This window comes from Anabas testudineus, chromosome 17 (assembly GCF_900324465.2).
Source record: "Anabas testudineus chromosome 17, fAnaTes1.2, whole genome shotgun sequence".
NCBI lineage: Eukaryota > Metazoa > Chordata > Actinopteri > Anabantiformes > Anabantidae > Anabas > Anabas testudineus.
The window spans coordinates 846,850-873,123 of NC_046626.1; the positions used below are offsets into that span (position 1 = coordinate 846,850).

The window sequence follows — 26,274 nt, forward strand, 5'->3', positions numbered from 1 at the left end:
GTTTTAAGGTATTTCACTGACCTTTGTGGGTTTTTCTTTTTTTAAGGGAAGGGTACCAAAGATTTTGTCCACGTGTGTACCTGCAGTGAACAAATATAGAATAAGGTTACAATTTTCATAAAGTTATCATAAATGTGCATGTGTAAAAAGTAAAAGCATGTAGCTATGTAACTAATCTGTTTTTAAGGCCATTTTTTATGCCAAATGTTTAATTCACTGTTCTATAAGCTCCATAAGCATACAACCAATACTGTGAATTTTCAAATCTTAATTGATTTTTAAAATTGATAGAATCTTGGTCTTTTTTTCACAGCAAAGAATGCGAATCTAAACTTACTCATGGTCACAATTAAAAATGTTTTGTGAAGTACACAATGTCATTCCATTTCATTGTTGGGGTATATACCATGTTACAACCTAGATTTGCCTGACTTGTACAAATGTAGTTTAACTGTCACAACTATTTAGCTTATTTAAATACACCATCCCACCCTATGTGATACTTGGGCCTCAGTCGCACTGCTTTAAATGCATTTTGGTCTGTCCTGAACTTCACACATCTCTGAGGTTTGACTTAGTTATCATGGAGAATTTGAGTAGTTTTGCTTGTGGTTCTTTAAATGATTGATAGATACCAGAGTTATGACTATAATAATGATTAAACTCTTTATTTATATTTAGTTTTATTTTTCTACATATTTCCACAGCTGGGAAAATGGTTCTTTCTCACTTGCTTTGCCAAGTGGCCAATATATTAAGTTATATACTGTTTTCGACTCCTATTATACCTGCCTAGTTATGTTTGTTTGGACTATAAAATAATCAATATCTTGTATTCATTAAAGGTAACTTATTCACTATATCTGCCTGTCGGCTCTGTGTCTGTGGTGGGGTCCTTGCTGTAATTCAGAGATCTCAGAAATTTCTGACCATTAACAATATCAAGTATTGTGATTTTGCCATCATAATGGTTTCCACAGGAACCACAGGTCCAATATCACTGTCAGTTTAGCATGATTAAAAACTGTGGAGATTCTCAGTCATCCACGTGATGGTTATCCCAGAATTGCTGTTTAGTATCAATTGGACTTGTTTTAAGTTGTTGAAGACGTTTTTCCTTCTACTAAGAAGGCTTCATCCGTTCTGAACTGAAGAACTGAAAACAGTTTAAACTGTTCTTTCCCTTGACCAGCCACAGTTAAGATATGAGAACGATTGTTCTTCGTAAACTTTTTCTACAAACATGGTCTTGTTAGTGTTTTTGCTGCTCTACCAAGTTTTTTTAAAGCTTATGATGTTCAAAGTCAGTTTGTGCTGTAAAAAGAAACCTGGCTCATCCAGGTTACAGTTTCTTACTTGAGAAAGCTAGTTACTGTAATCAGGGTAGGGGATTAGCAAAACCTCAGGTAGATTTCTCCTAGAGAACTCAAGTTACTCTGTCATATATACATTTAACCGGCTTTCTAGTTGACTTTTTCCATGTGCACGTGCATAACAAAGACTGCAGACACTCACCACTCTACTACTTTCAGCCAAGAAGTGCAGCTGGAAAAAGGAGAGATAATTACATGGACCGATACAACCCCAAGTCCACCCATGCCCACGTTTAAATAAGACATTTCATTAAGACAGTTTGTGCTGTAAAATAAAAAGTAAATTAGCCCTTGGGGATAATAGAGTCAAACTCGTTTCCCCAATTACCCAAGAAACCTTGTTTCTCTGTGTAACCTTGTACCAGTAAACGCACCGAAACATAGATGGTGGAAAAGGAAAAATGAGAGACGGAGAGGTGTAGTACTTTTTCACGTGTTTTCAGTGTTTCTGTTAGGATGTGCTGCTCAAATATAATAATGGCTGCCCAAATATACACTAAGCAAATAGGTAAGAGCCTCGCTTTGGGTAATTACTGCATGGATGATTATGTTTCAGCAGGCAAGAAGTTATTCAACCCTAACTGATGTAGTAAATAGCTTCTCGTTTCTTAAGCAATGTTGTCAGAAGACACATCCTGTGGCTATAGAAAAGGTGTTCATCTGTTTTAGAAGGGTCAAATTACTGCATCAAATAAAAAAAAAATTCTACGGATTGCAGAAACTACTAAAATTGGATTAAGAATTGTCCAACACATAATTAAAAACTGGAAGGACAGCGGGGAACTATCATCTTTGAGGAAGAAATGTGGTCAGAATAAAATCTTGAATGACAGTGATCAGCAATCAGTTAAACATTTGTTGAAATCAAATCGTAGAAAAAAAAACCAGTAGAATTACGTAAACAGTAAACATGTACAATGCGAAGGGAACTTAAGGGACTGGGACTAAACAGCCGTGTAGCCTTAACACTTGCCAGTGAGGCTAATCGGAAAGAAAGGCATTATTTGCTAGGGAGAATAAAGATTGGAAGAATCATGTGGTCTGATAAATCCAGATTACCCTGTACCAGAGTAAACTTGGGCCCATCAGAGTAAGAAGAGAGGCAGATGAAGTGATGCACCTATCATGCCTAGTGCCTCTGGTACAAGCCTGTGAAGGCAGTACTATGATCTAAGATTGCTGCAGTTGGCCAGGTCTACAGATCCAGAATTGCTGCTCTCAGCCTAGCATAGCAGGCTAGCAGAAGTAACATACAACGTCATGGGCGGCGACTTTCACTTTCGTCTGCGGGGGCTCTGGCCAGCCAGTTTTCCCCGTCAGACGGAGGAGTTTTGTCACTCCCTCAGTCTGCTGCGTCTGGCGAGCATGAGCACTACCCTCGCTCTGTACCTCCGGCACTTCTCCCGCCAGCTCGTGGGCGACCTGGCAGTGGTGTCTAAGATCCGAGCGACCTCCTCCTGCCTGGCGTCCTGCTCCAGGGAGCAGGTGTGGCTGGAGCTGGGGGGCGAGCCCGTGGGTGATATATATCTACCATGACTTGTGAGTACGGCCTCCGGTGACGTCCTCCCCATTGTTGGGATGGGTCTTGGGGGTTCCCCCTTGACGTGCTGCGGCTGGGCACAGGCGGGGCTCCCTGTGGTACAATCGTGCCACCAGTGGCTTCGCCTTGGCTTCTTGTGGGGCCTCGCCCTGGTCGGCCTATACATATGTACATAGTTCTGTTGGAGTGTTTTTCGATGTCACCTCCACCTTTGTTGTACACTCCTGGTGTCCACGTGACCTTACTGCTGCATTGCTTTCATTTTGAACCTATAAAAAGTTCTGGGTGGAGACAGTCTTCAGATGAGAGAGAAGGTCCCTCTGAGTGAGAGACTATCTCTCTAGCTCAGATGCCGCTCGGAGACACGTTCCGATCAAACGAGCAGTGTGCACACTCCTCCAGGGTCACTTCATACCCTCCCCTAAGGGGGCGTATGAAGGAGGAGACTGAGGAGACTGAGGTCTTTTGGTGTGCCCAGACAGCTGCTAAGGACATTTTACGACACTGTGGTGGCCTCAGTAGTCTTTTTTGGAGTTGTGTCTGGCTTTTTTTGGATTGCCCTCTTTAGATAGTGGATTCTATTGCTTTCACAGTTTGTACTTTCTGGTTTCAGCCTGTTTCTGGAACTGACACTGGTTGCGGACGAACTTGCAGTATTGTTTGTTTGGAAGTCCTCTCTCCCCTGTCCTTTAGATAGATAGATAGACTTTATTCATCCCACGATGGGGAAATTCTTCTGTCTACAGCAGCAAGGTGACATTAAATAGGACACAGAAAAAGCAGTATAGACTGGACAGCATCAATATTAACTACACAAGAAAAAATAAATTAAATTACAAGACAATTAAATTAATTAGTTAATTACACACCAAACAATAATAATATAACCAACAATAAAGTTAAAACCAGTATAAAAGCAAATGACCTAACAACAACAGCAACAACAAATGAAATGCACTGTGTAGGTACATAGTGTGTCACTGTAGTACTGTGTTGTAAAGTCTGATGGCTGTGGGGAGGAATGACCTGCAGTAGCCCTCCTTCTTGCACTGTGGGTGTAACAGTCTCGTGGTGATGCAGCTGGTCAAAGCCTCTACAGTTTGGTGCAGGGGGTGGGAGGGGTTATCCATGATGGATAGTTGGTTTAGTTTAGCCAACATCCTCCTGTCCGCCACCTCCTCGATGGACTCCAGTGTGCAGCCCAGGACAGAGCCGGCCTTCTTAACCAGTTTGTTAAGTCTCTTCCTGTCTCTGCCTGTACTGCCCCCTGCCCAGCACACAACTCCATAAAGGACTACTGAGGCCACCACAGTGTCGTAAAATGTCCTTAGCAGCTGTCTGGACACACCAAAAGACCTCAGTCTCCTCAGCAGGTGAAGGCGACTCTGGCCCTTCTTGAACAGAGTGTCCGTGTTGCTAGATCAGTCCAGTGTCTGAGCCTTGGATGTTCACCGGTGAGTGTGGTGGAAGAGACCTCCTGAAGTCAAGTCAACTAGCTCCTTTGTTTTGCTGGTGTTTAGGATCAGGTGGTTATTTTCACACCAGCCACAAAGTCAGAGATGACCCCGCTGTACTCCTGCTCGTCCCCCCCCACACACAGCCAACAATGGCACTGTCATCTGAGAACTTAGGTGACGATGGTGAGAGTTGCATTTAAAGTCAGATATGTACAGTATGAACAGAAAAGGGGAGAGCACAGTTCCTTGAGGTGCCCCCGTGCTGCAGACTACTACATCAGACACACAATCACGCAGCCTCACAAACTGTGGCCTGTCTGTGAGGTAGTTGATGGTCCAAGCAACCAGATGTTGGTCCACGCCTGCCACCTCCAGCTTCCTCCTCAGCAGTGATGGCTGGATGGTGTTGAAAGCACTGGAGAAATAAAAAAACATGACTCTCACAGTGCTCCCAGGGGACTCTAGGTGAGACAGGGCCCGATGCTGCAGGTAGATGATGGCGTCATCCACCCCGATGCCTGGTCGATATGCAAACTGCAGCGGGTCCAGTGCTGAGCTCACCTGGGTGTGGAGGTGGCTGAGGAAGATCCTCTCCATAGCCCTTCATCCATCTGAAGTGGTTCAGTTCCTTAGGATGAGGTACTTTTGGAACTGGAACCAGGCAGGAAGTCCTCCAGAGAACTGGTACTTTTTCCAGGCATAGGCTCATGTTAAATATGGACAGGACCACTTCACAGAGCTGGTCTGGTGCTGATGTTATACGGGCCTGTTGCCTTCCTGGCCTTTGTCCTCCTTAACTCCCTCCTAACCTGGTTCGGAGTGAAGAAGAGGGGGGTGGGCGGTGGGTGGTCTGGAGCTGTGGGCTGTTGGGGGGGTCCCTTTGTTGCGGTCGGAGGAAGGGCAGAGTGGACTGCTTGGTCCTGAGGTGTGAATAGCTGCAGCTGGGAGGAGACGCCTGGACTGGAAAGGTGTGGAGAGGGGGCTGTGTGGATGGAGACTGGGCAGAATCAAATCTGTTAAAGAACATGTTCAGTTCATTTGCGCAGGCTTGGTCACCTGTGACCTGGCGACCATTCCCAGCCTCACTGTGGCCTGAGATGTGTTTTAGACCTCTCCACACATCACAGACATTGTTCAGTTCCAGGCAATGCTCCAACTTCTTCCTGTAGCTGTCTTTGCACCTTCTGATTTTGTATTTTAAGTCCCTCTGTACTCTGCGCAGTTCCTCCTTCTCCCCCGAGAGAAAGGCCTTCAGCTCAGGAGTGACCCAGGGCTTATTGTTCAAGAAACACAGCACTGTCTTTGTTGGCACGGTGTTTTCCACACAAAAATGTATGTAGTACATGACGCAGTGTGTGAGACTGTCAATGTTCTCCCCATGTGGACTGCAGAGAATGTCCCAGTCTGTGGTGTTAAAACAGTCCTTTAGTTGCTCTGTTGCCTCCTCAATCCAGATCTTCACCGTCTTAACCTGTGGTGTCTGCTGTTTCACCACTGGAGTGTAGGCAGGGGAGAGATGAACCAGGTTGTGGTCAGAGCATCCTAAAGGGGGGAGGGGGGCAGAAGTATATGCATTCTTGACGTTAGCATTTAGGAGGTCTAGAGCTTTATTGTCCCTTGTGTGGCAGTTTACATACTGGGTGAAGTTGGACAGGGTGGCGGAGAGGGGGGTGCAGGCATGGTTAAAGTCCCCAGAGATGAGAATTAGGGCCTGCGGGTGTTTGCAGCTGGGACAAGGTGCTCTGCACGCGCTCACACGCGACAACGGCGTCAGCCGACGGAGGGATGTAAGCAGTGACTACCAGTACATGGGAGAACTCCCAGTTCAATGTCCCTGCTACAGTGTGGTTCTTTGACGGTGATGTGGTCCGGGTTACACGATCTGTCGTTCACAAACACCGCCAGTCCGCCGCCTTTCTTCACACAAATAAGGTGGAAGAAAACATTAAAAAACGCAAAGAAAAGAACACAAAAAGACAGAGCTGCTGAGACTTGCTGCCACACACGCGGTGCCATAGCAATGAATAGTCTTTACACAGACTATAAAGCCACTGAACTGCCTCTCATCACCTTCCAGCTCCTGGACTCCAACCTCCAGCATCCTCCGTTCCCCTATTGCAATACTCACCTGCCACAGTCCACTCCTGTCACCGCTCCTAGGAACCTGGACTACATTTTTTAGCCTTCCTTGCTCCACTCAGCCATCTAGCCCCGTCTGCCCCCTCATACAAACAGTGAGTCTTTTCATTCATTGTTTGTCATCATTTTCCACAACCAATCAGTACGTACACCGTTTCTCTTCTAGACCCTGGACCCGTCTGCTTTTTCTACCGTGCCACTGACAGTCACCAATCAGTCCCAAAGAGATCATCGTCTCCATAGTCGACACTAACTCGTCCTATCAACCCCCAATGTCTCAACACTTTGACTTCCTGATCAGACCCACAGTATTTCTGCCTTTGTTAACTCCAGAGCTCATAGGCGAAGATTTAGGTCAGGGGTATTCAACTAAAATTTAAAGAGGTCCGGTTACACAATATTTTTGGAAGCAAAGGTCCAGAAGATTATAACGTCTAACTATTTACTGCAATATATTATCAAGTAGCCTGCATGTAATCAATACTTGACTGTCAAATCAATCATTAATTCAGTACAATTCAAAAACCTTTTGACAAACTTATTGTTATGTAACATCAAACTGAGCCTGTGGCTCAAGATCCTGGTGGACTGGTCATACTGGGCTCTGAGACTAGCAACTTTCTGTGATTGCACTTCAGATTTGAGTGGGTATGTGTGTTCAAAACCTTTGTGTTTTGTCCCATAATGCTTGACATTGGCACTGTTTTAATAGGAGCCACAGTTTCTGAACATATCAGACAAACTGGTTTAGTGCTCCCAGTGGGTAATATGAACAGAAAGAAGTCTGTTCATTCTGGATTAAAAACTCCTTGCTGTCCACTTTTCTCTTTTTGAACATTTTTATATTTATCTCTTTCTTTTTAAGTCTCACCGTCCTGTCTGTATCTCTCCTCTTTCTCCTCTCTGTCGTCTGTACCTTTCCTCTCTGTCTCTCTGTTATCACCATCTTTCTTTATTAATTCATTCCAACACCAACTTTCTATCATCTACGGTTGATTCGCCAAATTTACCGCCTGTGATCCACAGAATCGATTGGCTAAGTGAAGTCACGTGGGATGGCTTAACTCGCATTCAATTGGCTAATGCGTTCTCCCGTCCACCAAATAAATACCGTAATAAGCGAAATAGCCGCGCCGATTAAAATTAAGGTGTCCCGCTAGATTTGGAATCAAAACGTTCAGTTTGGTCTGTAGCTCCCGGTCCATAAGGGAAAGCTTCTGGGTCTGGATCCGGGCCGTGGTCCGCCTTGTTAGTGACCCATGATTTAGGTAAACAAACTAGCATCCGGAGCAAAGCTCTACAGCCTTCAGTTCAGGTAATTGCCCTACACAACGATTTGATCCACTCCTGTTCTCATTGCGCTAATCTAACCTGTAACCTGTTTAACTACCTGACTCTGTGCTGCAGCTTCTCCCTCTTGCTCAAAGGTGCGTCAATGGTGCCACTACAGGCGCTTATTCCTCTACCTAAACTGCCCTCAGCCAAGGAGACCACACACCTGCTTGTCCAACATGTTTTCTGTGGCTGGTCGATCAAAAATATATTCTAATCACCTGAGTGGAAAGGCTGCTTGAACTTGGTTTGACTGTGAGAACTCCTGAGTCTGTTAATTTGTTGAGACTGAGTTTTAACAGGTTCATGTTGACTGTGGTGTCAGTAGATGTGGCTAAGAGTAATTTTAGAGTTTAGTTAACCACCACCTATTCTCTCACAGAGATAACTTTCAATTTTATTTTATTTGTAGAGCGCTTTTGAGACGAGGCAACATAACTTACAGCAGGTTATGGTCGCTGAACCGCTGGATGTCCAGGTGGTGCTCCCAAAACAATGTGGGCTTTATAAACAATTGGAGTACCTTTGCCTCTAAAGCTCTTACTTTTAATGAAACTATCACAGATCAGGAGTTTGATATACTCTGTTTAACGGAAACCTGGATTAAACAGGACGAGTATGTAGCTTTGAATGAAGCAACTCCTCCTGGATTCAGCTACATTCACCAGCCTCGTCTGACTGGTAGAGGAGGAGGTGTCACAGTTATTTACAATGATAAACTGACTATCGTACAAAAACATGTACACAAATTTAAAGCTTTTGAATGTCTTTATAGTAACATAACAAGTATAGATACAAATATAAAGTCTGCTCAGCCGATCCCGCTAATTATCATTTACAGACCCCCTGGGCCCTACTCTGAATTTCTTTGTGAATTTGCAGATTTCCTTTCTAACCTAGTTGTTTCTGTAGACAAAGCGTTAATTGCTGGAGATTTTAATATTCACTTTGAGAATCCAGAAGACCCTCTGAGAACAGCATTTATGTCCATACTGGACTCGCTAAGAGTAGACCAGTGTGTAGTAGGACCCACTCATAAAGCGGGTCACACTTTAGATTTAATAATATCCTTCGGTTTAAGTATAAGAAATGTACTTACGCTCCCACTGTCTGAAGTTATCTCAGACCACTATCTTGTTTCAACTACAGTGTGTCATATTAATAATGTATACTCAGCGCGGCGCTACCACATTAAACGTACATTTACATAAACTACCGCATAGAGCTAGATCTCTCTAGATCTCCCAGAGTTATCAAGTTTGATTGGCCAGAACTTGACCAGGTGACTGAATATTTAGAGTCGTCTCTCCACTATTATAGAAAACAACAAAAATAACCCTAGATTTATATTTAATACAGTAGCCAAATTAACTAGAAAGAAGACCACTGCAGATATCTCCACAACAACGTTGTGCAGTAGTGAGGACTTCATGAAAATTGTAAATATAAGGCAAAAAATTCAAGATTTAAAACCAGAATATTTAGATGACGCACATGATGAGCTAACCACAGCAGATCAGTACCTAGAATACTTCACTCCTCTTGAAGAGAATGAACTAATTTCACTCACCTCATAGCACTTGTTAAAGTAGTAAATGACCTCCTATTGGCCTCTGATCAGGGTAGTGTCACTATTCTTGTGCTACTCGACCTCAGTGCAGCTTTTGACACCATTAACCATAGTATTCTCCTTCACAGACTAGAAAATGTTGTTGGAATTAAGGGTACGGCCCTCTCCTGGCTTAGGTCCTATTTGACTGATCGTTATCAGCATGTAGATCTAAATGGCGATTACTCCACATGCTCTCCAGTGGAGTTTGGTGTTCCAAAGGGTTCAGTTTAGGCCCACTGCTTTTTTCCCTCTACATGCTTCCTCTGGGCAACATAAGCATGGTATTAACTTTCATTGTTATGCTGACGATACACAGTTATATGTTTCATCAAAACCAGGTGCATAAACAAGCTTAGCGAGAGTCCTCACTAGAACCAGAAGATATGAGCACATCACGCCTATTTTATCTACACGTCATTGGCTCCCCGTGAAATTTCGCATTGATTTTAAAATACTACTTTTGACATTTAAAGCATTAAGTGGTCTTGCGCCGCAGTATCTAAGTGAACTGCTAGTGTCTTATGATCCACCACGCCTACTTCGATCAAAGGATGCTGGCTGCCTGTCAGTACCTCGTATCATAAAAACTACAGCTGGGGGCAGAGCCTTTTCTTACAAAGCCCCAAAGTTATGGAATAGCCTTCCAAATAGCGTTCGGGACTCAGACACAGTCTCAGTGTTTAAGTCTAGGCTGAAAACCTACCTATTTAGTCAAGCATTTTGTAAATAGATTTGGGAAGGACTTATGGACGTAGAGCATTATGGTGAACTGGTATGTTTAGATGCTGTCTTCCCAACTCTCACTCTCACTATATCAGGTTTGTTGACGGTGAAGTGTTTGGTTGCTCTACATCCCAGGGAGCTCTTATGTCTGTGTTTCCTTCTGAACCCACCCTTTTAGTTAGGCTGTCATAGTTAGTCCTGCCGGAGTCCCTGCTGCACTATTCTAAATATACATTCACCTCAAACTTTATCTGACTGTGATCATAACTAACTGCTATCTCTCCTCTTCTCTTTCCCTCTCCCTCTCTCTTTTCCCTCTTCCTGTCTCTCTGTCGAGCTACACGTCATTCCACCCTTTGCCCTCTGGACCTGTCTGACTCGTCCTGATGCCCAACTTCTGGCTGGAGATCTCGTCGCTTGGATCCACCGTCTGCCCAATGGGATACGTTTGGAGACTGGAGTTGGTCACATGCTACTATGAAGTCGGTCTTGGCCTCGGCGGACGTCAGAAGCCGTTTCTAGGAAGTCTTGACTCAATGGTCGACAGTCCAGGAATGGAACAAGTCTGCCTGCAATTAACTAACTGGACTCCACATTAACTTAAAGACATTAACTGTTATACTGGACTGCCTGCTGCCTACACAGCATGTAATCACCCATAGGAGGATGGGTTCCCTGTTGAGTCTGGTTCCTCTCAAGGTTTCTTCCTGTTGCCTTCTCATACACATTCACTGTTCATGTACTGTTCTTTGGTTGTGTAAAGCTGCTTTGTGACTATGTCAATTGTAAAAAGCGCTCTACAAATAAAATTGAATTGAATTGAATAACTTTTACAGAGATACGGCCCTGCCATGGGTTCCCCATTGTCACCCACTGTACCCAACTTGTCCAGGGAAGTAGTGGAGAAGAATGCACCTGATGCCTTTCCCGGGATGACACAAAACCACTGGTGGGTCTGTGGTGGGTCTGTGGTGGGTCTCATCAGCAAGAACGACGAGTCAGCGTACAGAGAGGAGGTACATCAGCTCTCAGCCTGGTGCAAGGCCAACAACCTGTCTCTGAACATTGGGAAAACTAAAGAGATGGTTGTTGACTTTAGAAGAGCAAAGAGTGACCACTCTCCACTGAACATCGATGGAGCGTCAGTGGAGATCGTCAAGAGCACCAAATTTCTTGGTGTCCATCTGGAGGAGAACCTCACCTGGTCACTCAACACCCGCTCCATCAGCAAAAAGGCCCAGCAGCGTCTCTACTTTCTGAGGAAGCTGAGGAAAGCCCATCTGCCGCCCCCCATCCTGACTACATTTTACAGGGGAACCATTGAGAGCATCCTGAGCGGCTGCATCACTGCCTGGTTTGGGAACTGCACCGTTTCGGATCGCAGTGCCTTTTGTTTGATACACAAACTAGAAGTAATCAGGACTCGAGAGCAAAAAAAATTCCTACCCTTCCACAGAAACAAAATGTGGAAACTGTGGATACTCCAAGTAGACCGAGAGAGAGACATTTGAGTCATCAAAGGCCAATTGGGCTTTGTCTTTTCTTTATCAAGAGAGAGCCTTGTCTCTCCTTGAATGTGTGGTAAACATAACCATTCACCTGCATAAACATGCAAGGAGAATAGTTTGTGTGGCTGGTCATTTGTCCAGGCAGCCATCAGGGGAATTATGAAACTAGAAGAGGCCCTTGCTGCAGTCTTGCAATCCTCTGAGGAGAGTCAGGAGCATGTTACCAGCAATGAAAATTCATCCGAGAGTCAGGAGAGATGAGAGGTGGAAGGAGAAATATCTCAATGGAGATCAAAAAATTCCCATGGCCTCCCACACATGAAGAGCCCCTGCCATTCTTTTCTCCTCCCATCTTGACCCCGGGACCGACTTACACTTTGCACTTGCAAGGATCAGCAGCCCTGAGGCTGCATTTGACATTATATGCCCTCCAAACCTGGAAAGTATGGATTGAAGATATGGGCTGTCTGTGACATTCAGACCTTGTATGCATGGAGATTACAAGTATATACAGGGATATAACAATATGGACATATCATGTTACAATAACTACGTCCTGCTCACTTAAGTGGGCCCCTGCTGGAAGAGAACTAATTGCTACAGGTCTCAGGTATCTTTTCTTGAAGCAAGTTCACAGAGCTCTTATTGCCCCAGCCGTGGCAAGGAAGAGCCATTTGCCTAGAGGACTGTCTGCAGCCAGCCTGGTCCGACAAGCCCAGGGAAAGAAGAGGATGAGTAGGAGCCACAGCCAGGGACCTTTAGAAAGAAGAAGAGTGTGCAGCCAGTGCACCAAATGTGGAGCATATGCATGCAAAATTCACCTCACAGGGATCTGTGGTTTACGCATCAAATTGTAAACACACACGACAAAATGTGACATCTTTTGACAAAAAAGGTTAATATTGCATATTTTGTGTTTTTCTGTTCTCATGATAAAAATGGCATAAATACATATTTTAACAAAAACTTTGTATATATGCTTAGGTCTGAAGTTGCTGAAAACAATTGATGTGGTGAAAGTAGACAAAAAAACAAAACATTTTATTATACTTTTGTTTCTCTTATGAAACTGCTATTTGTTATAACTTAAAGTTACCCTTGTAAAACTTGCCTTTGCCCTCGTTGGCTAGTGCACCATACTTTTATCTCAGGGAGTCAGATAGGATGCTCCAGCATGGAATTCACCTCGAGACAAGAATCAACTGCAACGTCACAACTGTCATTGTTGTCTTTACATACAAGCAGAAAAACATCTGACAATAATGACAAAGAAACGGAGGAAAGCATTAAAACTTAGTTTTGTATTGGGTGGAGGAACCAGGCAGATTAAATGATTTATTATTGAATATGATTTAACCTTTAAAAAAAGGTCTCATGTCAGAACGCTCAGATATGTCGATATCTGCATAGGCTCCTGCCTTGGCTGCAAGGATTAATATCAAAGCTCTGTCTCTTGCCTACAGAGTGGTCAGAGTGGTCCAACTTACCTCAAATCAATCATTCAGGTCTACATCCCCTCCCGTACACACACAGTAGACACCAAGGAAAACTCTTCAGCTCAGTGATCCCACAATAGTGCAATGTGCTGCCAAACTCTGCACGCTCAGCCACCTCACTTTCAATATTTAAAAAACAGCTAAAAACAGAACTCTTCCGCATCTTCCTTTGCAATTTTACACAGATGAGTAAATGTAAATGTAATCAACTAAGATTACAATTGCTATTTCAGAATAATTCTAGTTGTATTTTTATGTCATGCCTTTCAGTTCAAGTGATAAATTAATAACAATAAGTTGTGACAAAGGCAGCTAAAAAGTATTATAGTATTGTTCTTAAAATTTGTAAGAGTCAGAGTTGTGTATTTTAGTTGATCTTTGTTAAGCTAATTAGTTGCAGAGTGAGCGCTCTTTCCACTCTCTGTTCAATAGTACAGCTTTGACGTATTTGCTAGTTTCCACAGTAAAACGAACTAGTTCATGTTTATGCTGAGTGTGCTTTATACGTTTGTGCCTTGGAAAGCATTTGTCTTTGTAAGTATTAACATGTTTATTGTCATTAGAAGTATGTTAGTTGTTACCTGTTACATGTGATAAATTACATGTGGGTGTTATTGTAATTAGCTTCATTCAAGTCAAGCTAGCGTGTGCGAATGTAACATACGAAATGTGTAACGATGTGTATTATTTGTTAATTTAGTTTCTTTCTGTTTCTTTCAGTTACATAAAGAAAAGATAGGATAAAACGTAGTTGAGAGCAATGTACTCGTCAGTTAACAACTCCAGTAAAGACAAGAAACCGCACCATTGATTCATTAATGTTAGTTCTCTAACCGTGTCTCTTAATAGGAGCTATTTTGGGGTTTTTGCACAAACACACAAATGGAAATGAAACAGTTTTATGCCGAGTTTTGCATGCCTGCCGACATCTGTATCCCCTACTGTAATCAGGGAGGAGGAAGCAGATTTTGACAACTCCCGAGTTGCCAAATATTGCACCCCCTTCCTTTATTAACTGTAACACACGTTACTTTTACGTTATTAAAAATGCTTAAGCAGATTAGTAGTGTTGTGCGTACAAGATGTGCAAACTTCGGTATGATTTGAGCCACTCACACTTTTGCATGTGTGAATTTTCACACAGCTTAAAATAATCCAGAATGCACCGCGCGCTACTTCTACTACGAGGGAAAATGGAGTCGGCGGCTGTTTACCGTAGTTGCGAGACCTGTTGCGGTTCAATATTGATCCATATATAAGGCGCACCGGAGTAAAAGGTGCACTGTCTGCTTTTGAGAAAATTGAAGGCTTTTAGGTGCGCCTTACAGTGCGGAAAATACGGTAGTGTCCACACACTGTAAAATATAACTTCAACTTCAAAGGTTTCTTTAATTTTATTTTTTATTTACATTCAATTAACAAATGCAATTTGTTCTTTTGTGACACCTATAACCTAATTTGACTAAGTAGTGTATGCTGTGTATATCTATGTTTTTGATTTGGTTGATTTAGATCAGGGGTCTCACACTTGCGGACGATAGTTTGTGGCCCCCGCTTTAATATGAAAGTTTAATGTTAGTGCGGGCTTAATGCAAGCAGAGAAATATTTCTCAATGAGTGACAGCAGTGTTGCCATGGAGAGTTTTCTTCCTCCTCGGCTGCTTCCTCGTTTCTATTAAGCACACACGGACATTCGTCCCGAATGGACACTTCAAAAAAAATTTTTTAAGTTGCTGCCCAGCAGGGACATTATACGGTATATAAATGTATATAAATATATATATATTTATACACACATGTCAAAGGCACTTACAGAGTTAATATGAGGTCTCCCTCTCTCTGACAAATTAAATCAAAGTGATGCGTACGCGGCCAAAAAAGTAAGGTACTCAATGCAGCTTAATGTAGTCTGCAGTCACATAGCAACACCTGTCTATCAGTAATAACAGTCCCTGGTAACCCGGACCAATTATAGGGTTGCATCGTTTTTTGTGGGTCATTGTTTTTTAATCTGCATTGCGATATTTGCATTGTATTTGCATTGCCTTATACAATGAACATTACAAATATTTCTATATGATGTAAAAGTAGTCAAAACAAATGACATCAACAACAGCACAGTGTCATTTCCACTTCTTTTTCCTGTAACAACAGCACAGCGGATAACGGTCTGTGAGCAGTCGCCTTTTTTGCGCTAGCTATACCGGTACTTTCTCCCATCTACAAATGCCATGGTGTTCATGTCATCATGAAAGACATGAACCCAACAAACAAAGGAGACTGCGGTTACAAGAAAAAGAAGCGGAAATTACGTTCTTCATGCGTTAAGATGTTCTTCATACGTCGGCTAAAAGCTTGATTGAAACTTCAATGCGAAAATGACACCAAGTGGAATTATCTATATTACGCAGCCCCAAACATGTCTCTTTCAAAGCCTGCAGTGAAGAGAAAGGTTGGTGATTAGCACAGACAATTTCAGGAAAAATGCGAAATGCAATATTTCTTTGTTGAGCACAGGGGCACCCCAATGTGTCTTATTTGCACAGAAAAAGTATAATTTCATTTAATTTTGGAATACAATTTGAAACATCATTACACAACTAGACATGATGAGGAGTAAGCAAAATACCAGGGAGATGAGAGGGCCAACCGGGTTGTGTAAATATATGATATGATGTGATGCTTAACCAATGGTTTAGCTTGTACTCATCTAACATTAATAGTTGAATAGCATGTTTCATAAAGACAAGAGTAGCATTCACAGGTATCATTTACTGTTAACTATTATTTACTGCAGAGTTACTGAATAAGCACTTAGGACACATCAATGGAGCTGGGCAGAGACAACCACCATGTGAAAAACAACTGATAAGCATATGATGAATGTTACAATTAAGCTACAAGGCATGAGGGTGACATGGTCCGGAGAGGCCTAGGCACAAGGTGTCTTTTGTATTGTGCTTTCAGAGTCCAGGATTTATCACGGGGGCTGGCAGCTAAAGACGAAAGGCTACAGCTACAAGGAATCCGATAACACGATGGGAGAGCAGCAGTTGGACTAATGACGGACGATGGTGAAGGTCAAGGAGCCAGATATCGATACAGTGGATGAGAAAGTCGAGGGAGTCAGATCTGGGTACCAACCAGGATGAAGATTGCGCTGATGTCTATGCAAATACTTGTTTTGTACAAAAGGACTGGGTCAGGGACAGATAGTCAGTCAGACTTCGTGAACTGACACACCTTGTTGTTTGTCAGGGATAGGAGGATCAAGATCCAGAGCTCTGTATGCTTTATTCATTTTGCTCCTAATATTCATTTACTATATTAATTGATTGTTAAATAAACAGATAACTTGAGACCCAAACTCCTTCTCATATTCTTTCATAAACGAGCACGCAGGACTTGCAGGCTGTTCCATAGAAGAGAGTTTTGCTAGTAGGTTGAGCCACAGTCCAACAGTTGCCAATCTTAAAACATGTCTACTGAGGCAACCAAATTTCTTCAAGAAAGCAACCAAAGAGCAGTCGAAGCTAGCTACGTGGTTAGTGAGATGATTGCTAAAGCAGGAAAGCCATTCACAGAAGGTGAATTTGTCAAAAAGTGCATATTACAGGCTACAAGTATAGTCTGTCCGGAAAAGAAAGGTCAGTTTAACAAAATCAGCCTTTCTGCCAAGTGGCAGAGCGCATTTCTGACCTGTCAAGTGACATTTATGACCAACTGTGTGAGAAAGTCAAATGTTTCGCTGTATACTCAGTTGCTCTTGATGAGACCACAGACATCACCGACACTGCCCAGCTTGCATTGTATGTCCGTGGTGTTGATGACAATTTAAAGTGATAGGAGTAATTCCAATGCATGGCCAGACCACCGCTCAGGAGATATTTCACCAACTGTGTGATGTCATTGAGAATGCCGGTTTGCCATGAAAGAGGTTTGTTGGAATAACAACCAATGTAGCGCCATCAATGACAGGGAGGAAAAATGGACTGGTGGCACTTGTTCAAAAAAGACTGGAAGAGGAGGGTGTGGAAGAGGCCATTGCTCTGCACTGCATTACCCATCAGCAGCCCCTTTGCAGCAAATGCCTGAAGTTTGACAATGTGATGTCTGTCGCTGTGAAATGCATCAACCAAATCAGATCCAGGGGCTTAAAGCACAGACGTTTCCATATTTTTCTAGAGGAAATGGAGTCAGAATATGGGGATATGCTATTGAAGAGATTTTTTGAGTTGAGAGCAGAAGTGAAAGCCTTCATGGAGAAGCATGGAGTGGCTGTTCCTGTGCTAAGTGATCCCAAATGGCTCATGGACTTAGCTTTTCTTGTTGATATCACACATGAGCTTAATGTACTGAACGAGAAGTTACAAGGCCAGGGGAAACTTGTCAGTACTGCTTCTGACAATATGGGAGCATTCTCCGCAAAACTTGTGTTATGGAAAGCCCAGCTCTCTCAGACAAACCTTTGCCATTTCAAACACGGCATACCTGTCTGCTTTAAACGCACTAAGACACTCAGACAAAGACTCGTCCACCAAGCAGACTCCAAATTATAAAATGAGCAATACAGTGTACACAACCCAATGCAGTGACAAATGCTCTGAGCTGCACGTTGGAAAAACTAAACAGCCACCACACAGGAGGTTGGCACAGCACAGGAGGAGCAACACCTTAGGGTCTGAATCAACTGTGTACCTTGATTTAAAAGACAAAGCACATTAGTTTGAGGACAAAGATGTTAACATATTGGACAGAGAAGAAAAGTGGTTTGAGAGAAGTGTGGGGGAAGCTTTGTATGTGCAAATAAATACTGCCTAACTCAACAGAGGTGGAGGCCTTAGACATAACCTATCTTCTATCCCTTCATCCATCTCCAGAAAAATCAAGCAGATAGTAGTAGCCAAGTGTGACTGCATCTTTTCATGCCCTCCCTTTCCATTATCTGGAAGTTGAGTCATGGCAACTCAACATCCTTCTTGTTAGGTTGAAAGGTTTTGCTACTCATCCAATTAGCTTCTTCAGTCTGAAGATAGTTGGCCTGAATCCCTTGGCCTGAATAGGCTCGTTAGGTGAAACAAACGAAAGAGAGGATGTGAGGGATGCAATAGTCACACCTCTGCCCAACCCCTCTTAACACCTAAAATTAGAGTTGTTTCGGTCGTGAACGATTCGTTCAATAAGAACGAATCTTTGCTATGACTTGGGAGTGATTAGTTCTCTCAGTGAGTGATTCGTTCATTTCCAGTTCATTGCAGTACCTTCTCTCGCCACATGGCAGCAGCTCCATAAGCTCAGTCAGCAGGACAGGAAACAGAAATGATTCGTTCACGACTCACTCAACTGTGAGTCCCTACTCAGGTCCTCGTTCTTTTGTCACGTGACAGCCAGGCCGCTCAGGCTCTGTGTCAGCAGCACTTCAGTTCGTTCACGAGTCGTTCATACGGATCATTACGGATTCGTTCTTTCGTTCATTTGTCATGTGACAGCTGTAGCTCCGCTACAGAGCTGTGGACTGAGAAAAAAGGAAATGAATGATGTCTGATGTCTGATATCTGACGGTCATTTATTGTCAACTGACGCACGACAGACATTATTTATTCATGGAATCATAATTAATTAGTGGTCTTTGATTCTTGTAGATGTGTGTAGTGATTTTGTGTAAATAATGTGAATTATGTTTGTACATAAATACTTTCGAAAATGATAAACATGTTAATTGTGTTATTCTCCTCCATAAAATAATAAAGTGTAACATTATTAATAACAACTACAATAACATCAATAATAATAATAATAATAATAATAATAATAATAATAATAATAATAATAATGATAATAATAATGTCGCGTTTTGGACACAATAAATGCACCATGTAAATATTTTCGGGAATTTGTTACTTGTTGCTTTAAAAGTCTAAACTCATTATCAATAAGTTTAACTTTCACTCGTCTTCTACCAGCTGTCACCGGCTGCAGCAGCAGTTCACTTGCTCTCGTTCATCGTTCATCGTTCTCGTTCATCGTTCACTGTTCTCGTTCATCGTTCATCGTTCACTGTTCTCGTTCATCGTTCACTGCTCTCGTTCATTTGTCACGTGACAGCTACAAAGTCACTTTTGCGCTGTTAAACAACAATATCAGGGAGGATGCTGGAACACAAGTCACTTTATTGTGGTGTGTATTTGCTTTCCTAGGTTTTCACATGGTTTGAATTGCTTGTGGCATTTTGTGTATTATAATTTGTCAGCTGAACAAACCATGTTGTCTTCACTATATAGTGTCTGAGAACCGCGGCCATTTTTACATCGCCCACTAGAGGGTTACACGGCAACCCGCTGGAAAATGAACGAAATGAACGAAATGATTCGTTCACTTTAGAGTTCGAGACTCACGAATCTGAGTCAGTTCAAAGACTCGTTTTTCCCACCACTACCTAAAATGGGCCGTTGATCTTCACCCAGGTCCCATCCAGGTGGTACAAAATAGAATAGATTAAGAATAGAAATTAAAAATTCTTGGCACTTAATAATCAAGCTCCATTATATCTTCATGATATGTCATAGTTCCATACTTTCCCAGCAGGACTCACTGTTCTCAGAGTGCAAGTCTATTTGTGGTTCTGAGAGTTTCCTAACGTAGAATAGGAGGCTATAGCTTTTAGCTATCAGGCTCCTCTCCTGTCTTTCTCTGTCTCTCTCTCTCTGTACTTTTCTGCAGGTATCCTTACAGAAGAGTAAGTTCACAAGGGCTTTTCTACATTGTTTTTGATTCCAGGCTAGACAACAAGAGGTTCCAAGTGTTATGCAAAAGAATGTATAAAGCTAGAAAAGTAAAAACAAAAACAAAACAACCTCCCCGTCGGGGAATCGAACCCCGGTCTCCCGCGTGACAGGCGGGGATACTCACCACTATACTAACGAGGACTGGATACTGCCTGTAGAGTTATCATTCATCTAAGTAGATGAAATCGACACAAATCTGCAAATCTATGATCAAATATGATCCTTACATCTGTTTTTTCTGCACCCTGAACCTGGTTGAGCTGGAGGTTTCTTCCTTAAAAGGCCTTTTTTTTTCTCCACTGTTGCCTAGTGCTTGGTCAACGGGATTTTTGGGTTTTCTTTATAATTCTTTGTACAGTTATACTTTGTAAGGTCTTAATCCTTACGTTGTAAAGTGCCTTGACATGACTTCTGTTGTGATCTGGCACTATACAAATAAAATCGAATTGAATTATTTTGTATTATTTTGTTTATTTAATTTAAAAACATTAAATGTGATGTTCACAGTGAGCAACAGGTTATTGTAATACAAGAAAGGAACCACAGGAAGAAATGAGCAAACATGGGCAGATTGGGGACGTATAAACAAGAAACAAAGAGAGGCGAAAAAAGAAAAAGGCTTTGCAGATGCGTTGGCCGGGAATCGAACCCGGACCTCCCACGCGAAGGCAGCGGATTCTTTAGCTAAACTCCCTAAAACATTGCCTCTTCATTTCCAATGGTAGTGCTAAACCACTATGGATGCGATATATTCTTGGCCGCTAGAATGCGCTGTTGCGCCTTCTGGCCGCCCCGGTCCCTCCCCCTCCCTCCTGCCGCTCCGCTGTGTGGACGTTGCATCGCTAACCGGTGAGTAACTTTAACTATTAATTAGTGCATTAATATAAGAAAATGTTATGATGAGATGGCGGACTTCGTCCACTCCGTGAAGTTTGTTTCGTGTTGTTTCGTACGGAGTTTTGTTGTTGTTTATTGTTACGGCAGGGGTGGGGGAGGGGGTCTCCACAGTAATTACACGTGAATTAACAGCTAACTAGTTATAAAGTTAGCATTTTTGTCAGCAGTAGTTCAGTGTTTTTGTTTGCTTTGAATTTGGAGTCGTGAATGAGCAGACATCATTCATTCATTCATTCATTCATGAATAATTCATTCAGTGAATTTGTCGTGTTTACATTACTCAAGTAAAGGTCCAAGTAAAGTTAATACTGCCTTTAATACTCTGCAAAGCAAAAAGCAGCAATAGTAAAATCAAAGTGGAAAACAAATACAAAGTTCCCATCTGTAAATGTACTTAGGTTTCTCTGCATTAGTTTTGTTCATGTGTCTGAATTGTTTCACACTGTGTGTCATTACACTGTCATGCAAATATATATTACCTATCTATTATCAATTGTACATTTAATGCTTAAATGTGAATATATATGTGTGTGTGTGTGTGTGTGTTTAACTTTGCACCAAGTGCACTACAGAGGATGGAGGATATTTCCAAAATGGAAATAAACTCACTCACTGTTTTAACCACACCCTTGATCTTATTCTGACATACATTGTTGAAATTGATCATTTAATAGTTTTTCCCCAAAATCCTCTTTTATCTTTACCTTTTTGAATTTACAGTACCAAACTTTACTACCCCTATGGATAAGATTCACTACAGTAGATGTTAAGGTGAAAATGCTGTCGACAAATTTAAGGAACTGATTACATCTTTTATTTCAGAGCCATGTACCAAGATAGAGGAAGGCAGTCCTCCTAATGTTACTCCAGCACAAGTGGACTACCTTGTTGATAGTACTGCTGCTTCATTCGGACTCAGATAATCAGGCTCCATCTTATCTCAAAGAACTCATTGTTCCATATTTTCCCAGCAGAACTCTACGTTCTCAGACTGCAGGTTTACTTGTGGTTCCTAGAGTTTCCAAATGTAGAATGGGAGGCAGAGTCTTTAGCTACCAAGCCCCTCTCCTGTGGAACCAGCTCCCAGTTCAGGTTCTGGAGGCAGACACCCTCTCTACATTTAAGACTAGACTTAAAACTTTCCTTTTTATAAAGCTTATAGTTAGAGATGGATCAGGTGACTCTGAACCATCTCTTAGTTATGCTGATATAGGTTAGTCTGCTGGGGGACCTCTACTGATAAACTGAGCTCCTCTCCTCTCTCCTTTCTCCTCTATCAATGCAAGTCCACCATTGAACATCATTAACTTTGTGTCTTCTCTCTCCTGTAGTTGTGTTTACTCCTCTCTGTCTCCCTCTCTTTCCACTCACCCCAACCGGTCGAGGCAGATGGCCGCCCACTATGAACCTGGTTCTGCTGGAGGTTTCTTCCTCTAAAGGGAGTTTTTCCTCTCCAATGTTGCCTAAAGCTTGCTCAAATGGGATTGTTGGGTTTTCTCTACCATTTTTTTGTATAATTATTCTCTGTAAGGTCTTAAACCTTACACTGTAAAGTGCCTTGAGATAACTTCTGTTGTGAATTGCCGCAATACAAATAAAACTGAAACTGAATAAAATAATTTATTTAATTATTATTTATGCTTTTCAAAATATGTAAGAATAAAATGTTCAAAAGGATTGCTTAACTGTGAAAAAATAAAGGAAGGAAAGGCATAAAAAAAACTTCTCATTTACATCTTGACTCAAAAGTCTCAAAACCTGGGTTTAAATGGAGTAAGGGCCATTCTAAAACACATGTGGAGGTGTTCATTGTAGAGAAAGCTGCCTCACAGTTGTGTGTGGAGCCAAACATGGTCAAGATCCGATCGCACTTCAGATTTCAGTGGGTATGTGTGTTCAAAACCTTTGTGTTTGTCTCATAATGCCGTCTGACATTGGCACTTTTAATAAGAGCCACAGTTTCTGATCATATCAGACACACTGGTTTAGTACTCCCAGTGGGTAATATGAATAGAAAGGAGTCTGTCCATTCCTGATTTAAAACTTTATTTTCGCTGTCCACTTTTCTCTTTTTGGACATTTATATATATATATCTGTTCCTTTTTCAGTCTCACCCGTCCCGTTCTCAAGTTTCTCCTCTCTGTCGTCTGTATCTCTCCCTCTCTCCTCTCTGTTTCTCTGTTATCATCGTCTTTGTTTATTAATTTCTTTCCAACCTCAAACTTTTTTTTCTCATCTACTCTTGAGTCGCAAATTTTACCGTCTGTGATCCACAGACTCGATTGGCTAAGTGAAGTCACGTGCATTCTCGCGTCCACTAAATAACTCATAGCAGTCACAACACATGTTGCCACAAAACAAATGTTTTTACCTTGGATCATACAGCCCGGCTAGCTCAGTCGGTAGAGCATGAGACTCTTAATCTCAGGGTCGTGGGTTCGAGCCCCACGTTGGGCGTCACTTTTGCTGAGATATTTATGCTATACAACCTACAACATATATATGGATTCACAAGAATTCTTCATATAGCTGTGATAGCATATGTATGGTTGTCACGGAGTGACTTTTGGAGCGGAATTGCACATATTGTGCATAATTTTAGAGTTTCACAGAACTCTAGCTCATAGCTCTCTTGGATAATTACAGAAAAAAACAATGTTTCCGCCCGGTTTCGAACCGGGGACCTTTCGCGTGTTAGGCGAACGTGATAACCACTACACTACGGAAACCCTGATGACAAGAGTTCCTGGTGGAGCATAGAAAACTAGCACTAACTGTAGCACACTGGCTTAGACACACTGATAAACCGGCGCGTACAAACAGATTGAAGTTTATTTGATATAAACTAAAGTCTTTGGTTCACTTAGACTTAACTGCAAGTTGTAGTTCTTAAAACTCAATACAACCTCTGTAAACTTTGATTATTTAAGGTATTATGCAACACTACGAATCAAGGCGTTGGTGGTATAGTGGTTAGCATAGCTGCCTTCCAAGCAGTTGACCCGGGTTCGATTCCCGGCCAACGCATTCTTTTGAACATTTCCTATTAACAGTGGTAGAAGTGGTTTTTAAGAGCTGGATTTAAAGTCATACCATGGCTAATAACAGTAGCAATATCTGTAACACCCAGTACTAATAATAATGTTCTTACAGTAGAAGTACTAACAGCAGCTGTGACCTTACTACCAGTAACAATAAAAATACAAAAAATACAGTAATAAAAGCATACAATATTAGCATACTAATTAGAAATTACATTACTATTGAAATGTTAATGCTACTTTAGTAACAGTAATACCACACAAGTACTAAATGTAGAAGTAGTGCTAATTATGGTGGTAGGTAAGTACTTGTAATACTTGTGGGAGTAGCATTAACAGAGTAGCTTTAGAAGCCATAAAAAAAGACAAAATAATTTTACTGTGAAGCTTGTGCTGTGTTTGTGAAAAGCAAAGTAAAATACATAAAATAAACTGTGAAAAAATTTACAAGAAATAAATTGACTACTCACCATTTTAATGACAACTTTCTTATGGATCTTATGCACTTTCCATCAGAGGACTCATCCAAAAGATGCTAGTTTGGGAAAAAATGCATTAACGTTAGTGTCCATGTTTCTTTCGACAGATATCTGTAACTCACAAGACAGAAAACAATCACAAAATATAATACAACACTATGAAATCAGTGAAACTCGAAATAAATAATTTAAATTAAAATCAATTTCACTCAATGGTACCGCTTAGCTAACTGCGATCGGCGAAGTTAGCTAACGTTGTGTAGCACCGCACGTGGCATGCGTGTAACGCTGAACTAGAACAAATGTAGCTAAGCTAGCTGTTAACTAATTTGAAATGTATACCATTTTCATCGGGCGACAAATTTGCTACACTGAAATAACTAAAAGAAATTAATTCGGTAGTTTGTCAGACCTCGTAAAATGAGGCCACACATTTCAAACATGTAAAGTAAAAGCAGTAAAGAAACCTAACTAGCTAAAACGACCTGACTTCTCTTTATTTCCCACTGCAGGTTCCTGTGCATTAATACATAACTGCACCGCGAGCAGTGTACTGTGAACTGTACGTGAACTTGCTAATTGCGCAGCTCTATTTCAATTAACGTCACATGACTGTAACGTTAGTTACCTAGCTACCTATAGGTGAGTTTTTAATGCAATCGTAGTATTTGTCTTTTATTAGCATTTGTTAAACCCACTAGCTAGTCCTACTACCTTCAGCTCGTGTCCACATTATTAGTTGAACACTGCGGTCAAGTCGTCGTTCGCTTGGGTCGTGATTAAAGATGTGTTGCGCCCGTATTACAAAGTTTACAGGAAACGCTTCAGCGCTCCCAGCGCCGCTATCGCTACTTCCTGATTTCAAAATAAGACGTCTAAACACGACTTATTGAAAAGTACGACATAGGCTGTTTTTTACTAATACGGTAATATTGTTTTACAATTTCAACATACATACTGTGAAGCTCTCATTACGAATTATTGATGACTTGTCCGCAGTTCCTGAACTTGCAAAAAAATTAAGATGACTATCATTTACACCATATGTGTCAAACTCACGGCCCGCGGGCCACATCCGGCCCCGCGAGATCATTTCTATATTATTGTTATTAATGTTCCGGCGATATGAAGCGCTGGTAACACAATAAACTACAGATCCCATAATGCAGCGCTTCAGCTGCCTTGCCGAACACATTCCACGTTAATCAAATCTAGTTTATGATGCTTGCAAGTTATTATGAAGCTGGTCCTCAGGATGCCAAGTAATGTTGAATCATATCGTTAAAACGGTGTTCACAAATACGCACTTTGCTGATAAACTGAGTTCTCACGGAGCTTTGGTGACTTTGACGAACAAGAAAAGAATTTTACCGTCTATGTGTAAACTTCACCCGTACAGATTCAGATGGAGCTGAATGAGCTGCAGTGTAATGACTGAAGGTAAAGTAGGACACTGCAGGACCCGCACAGTTTATTCACTCCATTCCTGCAGAAATGTCCCAGCTCCGTCCACATGAGGCTCGAACCTTGTTTATGTTTGGTAGCACAAATCTTAGTGAGAAGCTGTTCTCAGTGATGAAGACTAACAAAACAGCACACAGGAGTCGTCTCACTGGTGAGAACCTACAGTCCATCCTGAGAATCTCCACAACACAGAACCTCACAACAAATATAAACGAACTTGTTGCCAAAAACAGATGCAGCTCTGATAAAATGACTGAAGAGCAAAGACTGAATGATTTGATTTGTTATTGCTGAAAAGCACAAATGTTATTTATATTTCCAGGTTTTGTTATGCAGCATGTTCATATTTTGAATTTGTATAATTTTGACAGGATATATTTTTATGGAGAGCAAAATCTTTTGGGATATTTAAAATGTAAGTTTATTT

The 26,274-nt window shown here is 41.8% G+C and overlaps 1 long non-coding RNA gene and 4 other non-coding genes across 5 annotated transcripts; 2 read left to right on the forward strand and 3 right to left on the reverse strand.

Annotated features, from left to right (window-relative positions):
* On the reverse strand, window positions 1-25,215 carry LOC113172197. The gene is made up of 3 exons (XR_003299738.1): window positions 25,098-25,215; window positions 24,375-24,439; window positions 1-80 (listed from the first exon to the last, which is right to left on the reverse strand). It is a non-coding gene; the product is annotated as an uncharacterized LOC113172197 (long non-coding RNA).
* trnad-guc lies at window positions 20,035-20,106 on the reverse strand. Its single transcript has one exon. It is a non-coding gene; the product is annotated as a tRNA-Asp (tRNA).
* Window positions 23,248-23,320, forward strand: trnak-cuu. Its single transcript has one exon. It is a non-coding gene; the product is annotated as a tRNA-Lys (tRNA).
* trnav-aac lies at window positions 23,520-23,592 on the reverse strand. Its single transcript has one exon. It is a non-coding gene; the product is annotated as a tRNA-Val (tRNA).
* On the forward strand, window positions 23,819-23,890 carry trnag-ucc. The gene has a single exon. It is a non-coding gene; the product is annotated as a tRNA-Gly (tRNA).
* Window positions 25,216-26,274: the final 1,059 nt, after the last annotated feature.